We start from the raw sequence: 9,153 nt of genomic DNA, 5'->3' as shown, positions 1-9,153 counted from the left end.
CTCCTTCAAGACCAATACAAAAGCCAAAGTGGAACCTGATATCTCTCACTCCCCCGTAGGAGTGTTTCCCCAGGGACAGCCCCGGTGAATACCCAAATCCTCATAACCCCTTCTCTGAAACTGCTGATGGGGGTCAGGACTTGCCACCCCAGAATATTCCACTTTGTTAAAATGGTCAAGAAGCTGTCAGATCTAACTGCTTCTTGGGGTTTTCTTTTCTTTTTCTGTGATATCTCTGAGTAAGTAAAATTAAACTATTAACATCAAATGTGATTTAGTTTTTTAATATATATTTGTTGATAAAATATTAACTTCAAATAAAATTCTCTCTGGTTTATCTCTTACCAATTTAATTGACAGGGTCCCAGACACAGAACCTAAGAGGGTAGAAGAAATGCTTTCCTCCCCCACACCCGTCCCCTGTTCCCCCAATGTTGCATCTGGAATGAACCTGTAACCTACTTTAGCCAGCCGAGTGTGGCCAGTGACTCGTACCTGGACTGTGCTGGATGCTCACAGAGGGGGTGACTGCTCTTGTGCCCTTGAGACTCTGGAGCCACCCTGGAAGCAGGCCAAATCTAGCCCACTGCCTGTTGTTGTGAATAAAGTGTCATCGTGGCCGGCCATGACCATCTTCTTGCACTGTCTGTGGCTATGTCACAACAAGAGACAGAAACGTGGGTGACAAGACCACATGGCCTACAAAGCTCAAATAGTTGGTTCTTGACAGGAAAGTTTGACAACTCCTGATTTGAAAAGTCGGTCTACCTGCTAGAGAGACTCCACAGAGAGGCCTTAGGACTACAGAGGGAAAGAGGCACAGCATTTCCCTGGTGATCAGCCCTGTTGCCATTGAACCACTAACAGGAGGGATCCCAAGGGGGACCAGTAGAGTTCTCTGACTAGTCCCACAAAACCCACGGAACTCAGAACAATGAAATGGTGTCAGTACGTCACTATGTCTTGGGCAATTAATTGCACAGCAGCGGATAACGGGGTGTCTTTTGGGGAGAAGGAGGACTAGAAATGGAGCCCACATGCTAGGCAAGCCCTCAACCACGGAGTTGCACCCACAGCCTGTAGTGGATAACTGGAAGATACTCCCAAACTCACACTCACTCACTCACACACACACACACACACACACCCCCCACTGGGCTGTGACCTTGAACTTGGAACAGAAAGTCAGCCCATCCCTGAAGTCAGGTGCCAGGCCACAGTGGCATTGAAGCTGTCCACCATGATGGCATAACGGATCGCAGTTTTTCTAGAGAAAATTACTCATCATGAAACCAGCTACGGAACCACAGAGAGAAAGGAGTGAGTGCTGACGACCCGACTGCTCTATTAAGGAGAAGTCCCAAGATCTGCTGCCTCGGAGCCATAGGAGACCCAGAGAAGCCTGTGGTGGTGTTTAGCTCAAGTCAAAGGCCTAGAACCAAGGGTGCTGGTAAGGTGGACCTCAGTCCAAGGGTGGGAAGAGGAAATGCAGCATCTCCACTCAGAAAAGGAGGCGAGAAAGAAAGGAGCAGAATCCCTCGGCCTTTTCTCCCCTTTCTCCATTGAGGCCTCAAATCTCAATGGAGAATGAAGTGAGGTCCCCACCCAGGAGGCCCATCTACTTTGCTTAGTCTATGAGTCAAATTGTAATATCACCCAGAAACACCCTCCAGACATGCCCAGAATGTTTCAGCTAGGCACCCCTCACCCACACAGAGCGACACATGGATTTAACCATAGGTGAGGTCACTTCCGGGATAGAGAAGCCGTCCAGGTAGCTCTCCTGCCCTGTTTTACATTTACTTAACAGCTGCTCTCAGGCTAATCCTGAGCTGCAGATTCCAAGTACACTATTCCCACTCCTTATAATGGCCCAGCAAAAGGTCCCCAAGTACTAAGGCAGAGGAAAAAATAGAGGATGGAGGGTGGTGGGGTGTAGGCAGAGGGGTCTCAGGCTGCCCAGGGGCACCACAGCTCTGCATGCTCCTGCTGTGTAGGTTTTCCCAGCCTCAGTTCCTGTGCCTGTGAATGGAGGTAGCAGTACCTGCTATGAGTATCTGTGTGGGGACTTTGAGAAGCCAATGGACTATGGGAGCCAGGGGGCCTCTGTCCTTGCACTGCACAAAGTCTCCAGAACCCTTGCCCCACCTAAGAGCAAGCTCCAGGAGCAAGAGAGCCAGGGCTAAATTCCCTTGCACCAGGACCCCCAGACAATTGCCTCAGGAGCAGTGTCCCCTGCACCATGTGCTCATTAGCTCCTGCTCTAGGTGCTGGCCAGGTGTGGTGGTGCATACTTGCAGGCCCAGCTACCTGGGGCTGCTGAGGCCCAGGAAGGGGGATGGGGAGGAGCCCCAGGAGGAGGCAGGCAAAGCACCCATCACACAGGACAGGCACTAAAGACGCTTCCCACCAGCAGAAGCCCCAGGACACCCTGTGCAGCTGCCCACTCCCACCCCCTTGCCAGGCCTTTGCTGCACCATCTGTGGGACCCACTCCAGGGTCAGGGTGGAAGGCAAGGTGTGCTGGTGAGGTGTGTCCAGTAACATACCTGTTTCAATGAGGCCCTTGGATGCGGCTTCGAGTTGAGCCAGGTGCTGGGCAGAAAGATTCCCAAGCACCACTTTGTTGGTTTCTTCCAAACCCATATTTGTGACGTAAATTTCAGACACCACACGACAACTGGGACAGTACAGTAAGCCTCTGTCCTCACTGCCAGCTTCAAATGGCAAAGGGCACCTGTGGTGTCATCTGTAGCCCATACTCGAAGGCATTTATAATGTTTTGCTTTTTAGAACAGTTTTTTGTTGTTTATTCTTTTATTTCAAAACTGTGCCTTATCATGCTCATTCTGACCTTCATTGGTTTTTAAGTTTTTCAATTAGTTATGCATGACAGTAGAAGGCACTTTGACACATCACACACAAGTGGAGTATAACTTCTCACTCTTCTGGTTGCATGTGGTGCAGAATCCCACCCACTCTGCAGACACATATGCATGTAGGGTAATGATGTCCGATTCATTCTACTGTCCTTTCTACCCCAGGCCCTCTTCCTTCCCTCACTCCCTTCTACCTAGTCTAAAGTAACTCTCTTCTTCCGTAGTACCCCCTCATTATGAATTAGCATCTGCATTTCAGAGGAAAGAAACATTCAGCCTCTGTTTTTTGGGGATCAGCTTATCTCGCTTAGCATGATATTCTCCAGCTCCACCCATTTACCAACAAGTGCCATCATTTAGAACAGTTTTGAGTTCACAGGAAAATTGCAAAAATAGTACAGGTAGTCCCCACACCCAGCACCCGATTTCCCCTGTACCAACATCTTAGTGTAATACATTTGTTACAACAAACCAGTTGATATTGGTACTGTTAACCAAAGCCCAAGTTTATTCAGACTTACTGCTTTCCCCTTCTGTCTGTGAAGGATTCCGTCCAGGACCCCATGTGACATCTGTCATCTTGTCACCTCAGCCCTGTCCTGGCCATGATAATTTCTCAGACTTGCCTGTTTCTGATGGCTGAGGAGCCTGGGAAGGAGGTTGGTGGAATGACCCTCCAGCAGCTGGGTGCCCCACTGGACTGGGGCAATAGGTAGCAGACAGTGCTACTACAGGCCCCCCTGGGCAGGCCAGGTCTGGTAGGATCCCGCCACTCAGGGAAAGTGGAGGGCAGTCCTGTCTAGGAAGAAGGAGAGCAGCAGGGTTCAGACCTCATCCTGCCCAGCAGGGGAGCCCAGGAAGACAATCCTCACCCAGCTAAGAAAGGACTTCTGGCTGGGCTTCTACTCCTGCCTGGGCTGATTAGGCCCCACTACCAGGGACACTGGGCATGGCAACATGCCTGCCTAGGGCCCCCCACAGTCTGATTACCTGCAATGGGAAGCCAGCTCTCCCAGGCCAGGAAGCCAGAGACATTCAGACCCAAGGAAAGAACCCAAACCCCTAGGTCACCAAAGGTCAGCCCTGGGGATTCTGAGAAGTCTGACAACCCAGCTCCTCCTGTCCCTACATCCTCGATGCTGGGCAAGCACCTCCCTGCCTGCTGGGCTCTTCTCGCCCCCACCCTCACCCTCTTCCACTTGAGCTGAAGCTGAGGCCCAGCTGGCTGGCCCTGGCCCTGGAGCCTGCACCCTAACCCCTGAGTGTCCTGGCAGCTGGCCATGGTTTGTGTAGCAGCTGCTTCTCCAGGAAGGTTTTGCACCAGCAGGCCCTGGACGGCAGTTCCTCTGGGAGGAAGCCTGTGGGTCCAGGCAGGGTCCTGGCTCCCAGAAGCCCACACTGTGGACATATGGAGCCCTGAGCTGGCCCTGACTGCTTGCCCATACCAGGGACAGTGACTCTCTTCCAGTAAAGGGGAGCTGAAGAGGGCATCTGGCTCCTGGCAAAGCCCTGCTCTGACCACCCAGATATGAAGCCTGGGGAAGAAACTTATGGCTCAAAGGAGAATCTTCAATGGGTCTCCAAGCCTTTCTCTTATCTGTGGAGTGACCAGGAGCAGAACATTAGATTCTGAGTTGGCATGCCACCCCAGCCCAGCTGTCCCTCCAGGCTGCAGGTCTGCCCTGGTTGGTCCTGGAGCTATGATTGTCCAGCAATTCAGGGGTTCTCACCAGGGGCATGCAGGGCACATGCTCCTCTGTGAAAAATGGCCCCTGACCAAACCTATCCTTGGGAAGCAGCCCACGCCCTGCCACTAAATCCTCTTATGTTAAGTTATGTGCTTGCCTTTTTAGGGACCATATCTGCTTTGGGCAGCTGTAAGCTCCTTAATGACGATGACCACTGTGGCCATTTTTCAGGCATGCCCCCCCACACACACACCCTAGCCCTTGGTGGACACCAGCTGAGCTATGTGGTTCCCAGACTTGGATTGCAAGTTGACATCCTTGACAACAGGTGACCTTGTTGGCCTTCTGGATGGCAGGGTCAGGTGCAGGAATGAGGCTCAACCATAGCCTCAGTCCACACCTTTGACAACTGAGCTGCTGTAGGATGCCCAGGACCAGGTGCTGGGCTCAGCTCTGGGGTCCTGCAGGATACTAGGCAGGCCACTGACCCCAGAGGGGGAGTTCAGGCTCAGCCAGCTCGCCTGCACAGTCACAGCGTGACTGGTCTCCACTCTGCCTGGCTTAGGGCCGTGGGCCTGTAGCCCAGCTACCTAGGAGCGTGAGCTGGGAGGATCGCTGGCGCCCAGGAGTTTGGGATCCACCTGGGTGACGCACTGAGGTGCCTGCCCTCCTCCATCAGCCCCACCTCCAACTGAAAGCTGCCAGGACTGCAGGGCCAGCTCCCACTGCCCTGGTCCTCTTACCCAACTGGGCACTCCTGGAGGCAGAGGCCACAGAGAGGGGTGCCCAGGTCAGTCAGCTGCTAGCTGGGCACATGTGGGCCCCTCCATCTGCTCCACGGCCCTCTGAATCAGGGTCTCTTGCCCACCAGTGGATGGTGAACTTTGGGCAGGACACGTGAGTCCCCCTTGTGTGCCAGCAAGGTGCAGGCACAACTGGTGCCTGAGAGCCTTCCATTACAGAATTCCTAGTTCCTTAGCGGTGACTGCGGAAGATCCACAACCTACCCGGGTCACCCGCCCCTGCTGTGGCAGGACACAGAGTGGCTTGGCCTGGCAGGGCAGGGACACCATGAATAAGGAGGGGTCAGAGAGCTCAGGAGGGGCAAGATGGAGGTGGGGAGGGAGAAAAGGAGCTGCTCAGTGCCCAGTCCAGAGCCAGGCCACCCTCTCCACATGCCCAGGGTTGGATTTCTTCCCTAAGATACTCCGATACTCCTAACATGCAGTTCCACAGAATGTAGTCTCAGGGGAAATAGGTCATTGTGGTTAAAATTGAAGAAAAGGCACAGGGAGAGGGGTGTCCTTGCCTTCTGGGTGTGTCCTTGGGGCCTGGGGGGATGAGGGAAGGTGTGTCTACAGGCACAAAACCAGAGGTGGCTACAACCACAGGAAAGCTAGAGGCCCGAGCACACTCCCCTTCTGGCCTCAGGAGGAGCCACATGCTGCCACCTTGATCTTGAGCTTCCTCCATTTGTCCAAGCTGCCCATCTGAGATGTGTGGCAAAGGCGGCCCCAGGACACTAGTGTGGCCCACAGGAAAAGGGAGGGTGGGGTTTTGAGGGGCATTGTGGGGGGTTTGTACCACCAACCCACTCTCACCTGGAAGCACAGGCTTTTGTGATGGAAGGGGAAACTAAGGCACTGAAGGCCAAGTAGTGGGGTTCTGCAGGAGTCATTCCCCTGACCCCACCACTGTTGGAGGCCTTGCCCTGCCTCCCAGCTGTCCAAGAAAGCTGTTCCCACCTTACTGGGAGGGGCAGAGTTCCAGAATCACCAAGTGCCCCCACAGCGAAGAGGAACCTGGTATGACCAGGGGTGGAGACCCTAGACCATGGGCAGCCAGCAAGAGGGCCTGATGGGTGGGTTGGCCAGGGGGCTTCCTGGAGAAGGGTGCTCCAGGAGGCTGGGGTGGCAGAAAGGAGGAGCTGGGTGAGCCGGGTCACAGCTGCTGGCACGGGAGTGGCCACAGGAGAGGCCTTCCAATGACTACTGGTACCAGGATGCCCCAGCCCATGATGGCAGCAGGAGGACAGCGCAGGGCCATCTCTCCTCCATTGATTGATAGGGCCCACGGCCCCTCTGCCCTGCCCCCTCTGTGGGTATGGGATGGCCTGCAGTCCTGCGGCAGCCATTCCACCTGCCTAGCGAAGGCCTGACGCCCCTCGTTGGCCATAATCACAGGCATATTATCCATGCCCAGCTTCACTGGAGAACACTGGGACCATGAGCTGCAGCCTGGAAGAGGAGCGAAGCCCCTGGCCATCAGTGCCTTCGCAGGGGCCTGGCCACAATGGGGCCTCTGCTCCCCACAGAGCCACATCCGCCTGAAGCTTTTCCTCTATGCTCCATTCATACAGGTCTTCACTGAGAAGTCATGATTTGAAGCCAACACAGTGAACCTATTGTTCCTGCTCTTCCTGGCCTAGCCTGGCCCCCAGGGCCTTCTACATTCCACTCACTTCCCCTCCTGAAGCCTTGCCTGCATCCCAGCTACAAATCCAGCACAGAACCTGCCTGGGCCAGCACCAGGGCAGCACTGGACCCCTGGGAACCACCCTGCTGCCCTGCTGCATAGTTGCCCTCCAAACTGGGTGCAGCAAGAACTCAGCTCCAGGGAGAGCAGGGCCCGGAGGAGCAGGGCCTGGGGAAGCAGGGCCTAAGGCATCAGGGCTCGAAGGGAGCAGAGGCTAGGAGAGCAGGGCCGGGGGGGAGCAGGATTAGGGGGTGCAGGGCCCAGGAGAGCAGGGCTTAGGGTGAGCAGAGCCCAGGGGAGCAGGGACAGGAGCAGCAGGGACCAGGGGAAGCAGGGACTAGGGGAGCAGGGACAGGAGCAGCAGGGACCAGGGGAAGCATGGCCAAGGGGGAGCAGGGCCAAGGGGGAGCAAGACCAGTGGGAGCAAGGTCAGAGGGAGCAGGACCAGGGGTAGCAGGGCTCAGGGGAAGCAGGGCCCAGGAGAAGGATGGCCCAGGGAAGCAGGGCCAAGGGAAGCTGGGCCCAGGAGAATAGGGCCAGGGGAACAGGGCCATGGGGAGCAGGGCCAGGGGATTAGGGCCAGAAAAGCAGGGCCCATGGGGATCAGGACCAGGTGGAGCAGGGCCCAAGAAGAGCAGGACCAGGGAATTAGGGCCAGGAGGAGCAGGGCACATGGGGAGCAGGGCCAGAGGGAGCAGGGCCCAGGGGACGAGGGCTAAGGGGAACAGGGCCAGGGGAAGCAGGGCCAGGGAGATCAGGGCCAGGGGAGCAGGACCAGGGGGAACAGGGTCAGGAGGAGCAGGGCCAGAGGAAAAAGGGCCAGGGGGAGAAGGGCGCAGGATGAGCAGTACCGGGGGAGCAGGGCTTGGCAGAGGAGGCCCAGAGGGAGAAGGGCCCATGGGGAGCACTGATAGGGGGAGCAGGGCACGGGGGAGCAGGGGTAGGGAGAGCAGGGGTAGGGGGAGGAGGGCCCAAGGGAGCAGGGAAGGGGGAGCAGGGCCCAGGGGAGCAGGCCCAGCAAGAGCATGGCCTAAGGGGTTCATGGCCAGAGGGAGTAGGGCCCAGGGGAGCAGGAACAGAGGGAGCAGGGCCCAGGGGAGCAGGACCAGGTGGACAGGGCCAGGGGGAGTAGGGCCAGGGGAACAGGGGCAAGGGGGAGCAGGACCAGGTGGACAGGGCCAGGGGGAGTAGGGCCAGGGGAACAGGGGCAAGGGGGAGCAGGGCCAGGGGGAGCAGTGCCAGGGGGAGAAGGGCTAGGGGAAGCCAGGTCAGAGGGAGCAGGGACCAGAGGGAGCAGGGCCCAGGGGGAACAGGGCCCAGGGGAGCAGGGTCAGGGAGATCAGGGCCAAGAGAGCAGGTCCAGGAAGAGTAGGGCCATGGGGAAAAGGGCCAGGAAGAGAAGGGCGCAGGGAGAGAAGTACCAGGGGGTGCAGGGCCTGGGGGAGCAAGCCCAGAAAGAGCAGGGCCCATGGGGAGCATGACCAGGGGGAGGAGGGCACGGGTGAGCAGGGGTAGGAGGAGCAGGGGTAGGGGAGCAGGTATAGGGGAGGAGGGCCCAGGGGAGCAGGGCCAGTGGGAGCAGGGCCCAGGGGAGCAGGGACAGCTGGAGCTGGGCCAGGTGGAAAAGGGCCAGGGGGAGAAGGGTGTAGGGAGTGCAGTACCAGGGGGAGAAGGGCTCAGGGGAGCACACCCAGAAGGAGTAGGGCCCATGGGGAGCATGGCCAAGGGGAGCAGGGCACAGGGGAGCAGGGGGAGGGGGAGCAGGGGGAGGGGGAACAGGGCCTGGGGGAGCAGGCCCAGCAGGAGCAGTGCCCAGAGGGAGCATGGCTAGAGGGAGCAGGGCCCAGAGGGAGCATGGCTAGAGGGAGCAGGGCCCAAGGGAGGAGGATCAGAGGGAGCAGGGCCCAGGAGAGCAGGGCCAGGGTGACAGTGCCAGGGGGAGTAGGACCAGGGGGAACAGGGCTAGGGGGAGCAGGGCCAAGGGGAGCAGGGCCAAGGGGAACAGAGGCAAGGGGGAGTAGTGCAAGGGAGAGTGAGGAGCAAGGAAACAGGACTAGAGGTTGCAGGGCCCAGGGAGATCAGGACCCAAGGGGAGCAAGGCCCAGGAGGAAC

Source organism: Urocitellus parryii, assembly GCF_045843805.1.
Source record: "Urocitellus parryii isolate mUroPar1 chromosome 13 unlocalized genomic scaffold, mUroPar1.hap1 SUPER_13_unloc_1, whole genome shotgun sequence".
In the NCBI taxonomy this organism is placed as follows: Eukaryota; Metazoa; Chordata; class Mammalia; order Rodentia; family Sciuridae; genus Urocitellus; species Urocitellus parryii.
Note: the sequence above shows the minus strand (reverse complement) of the source record.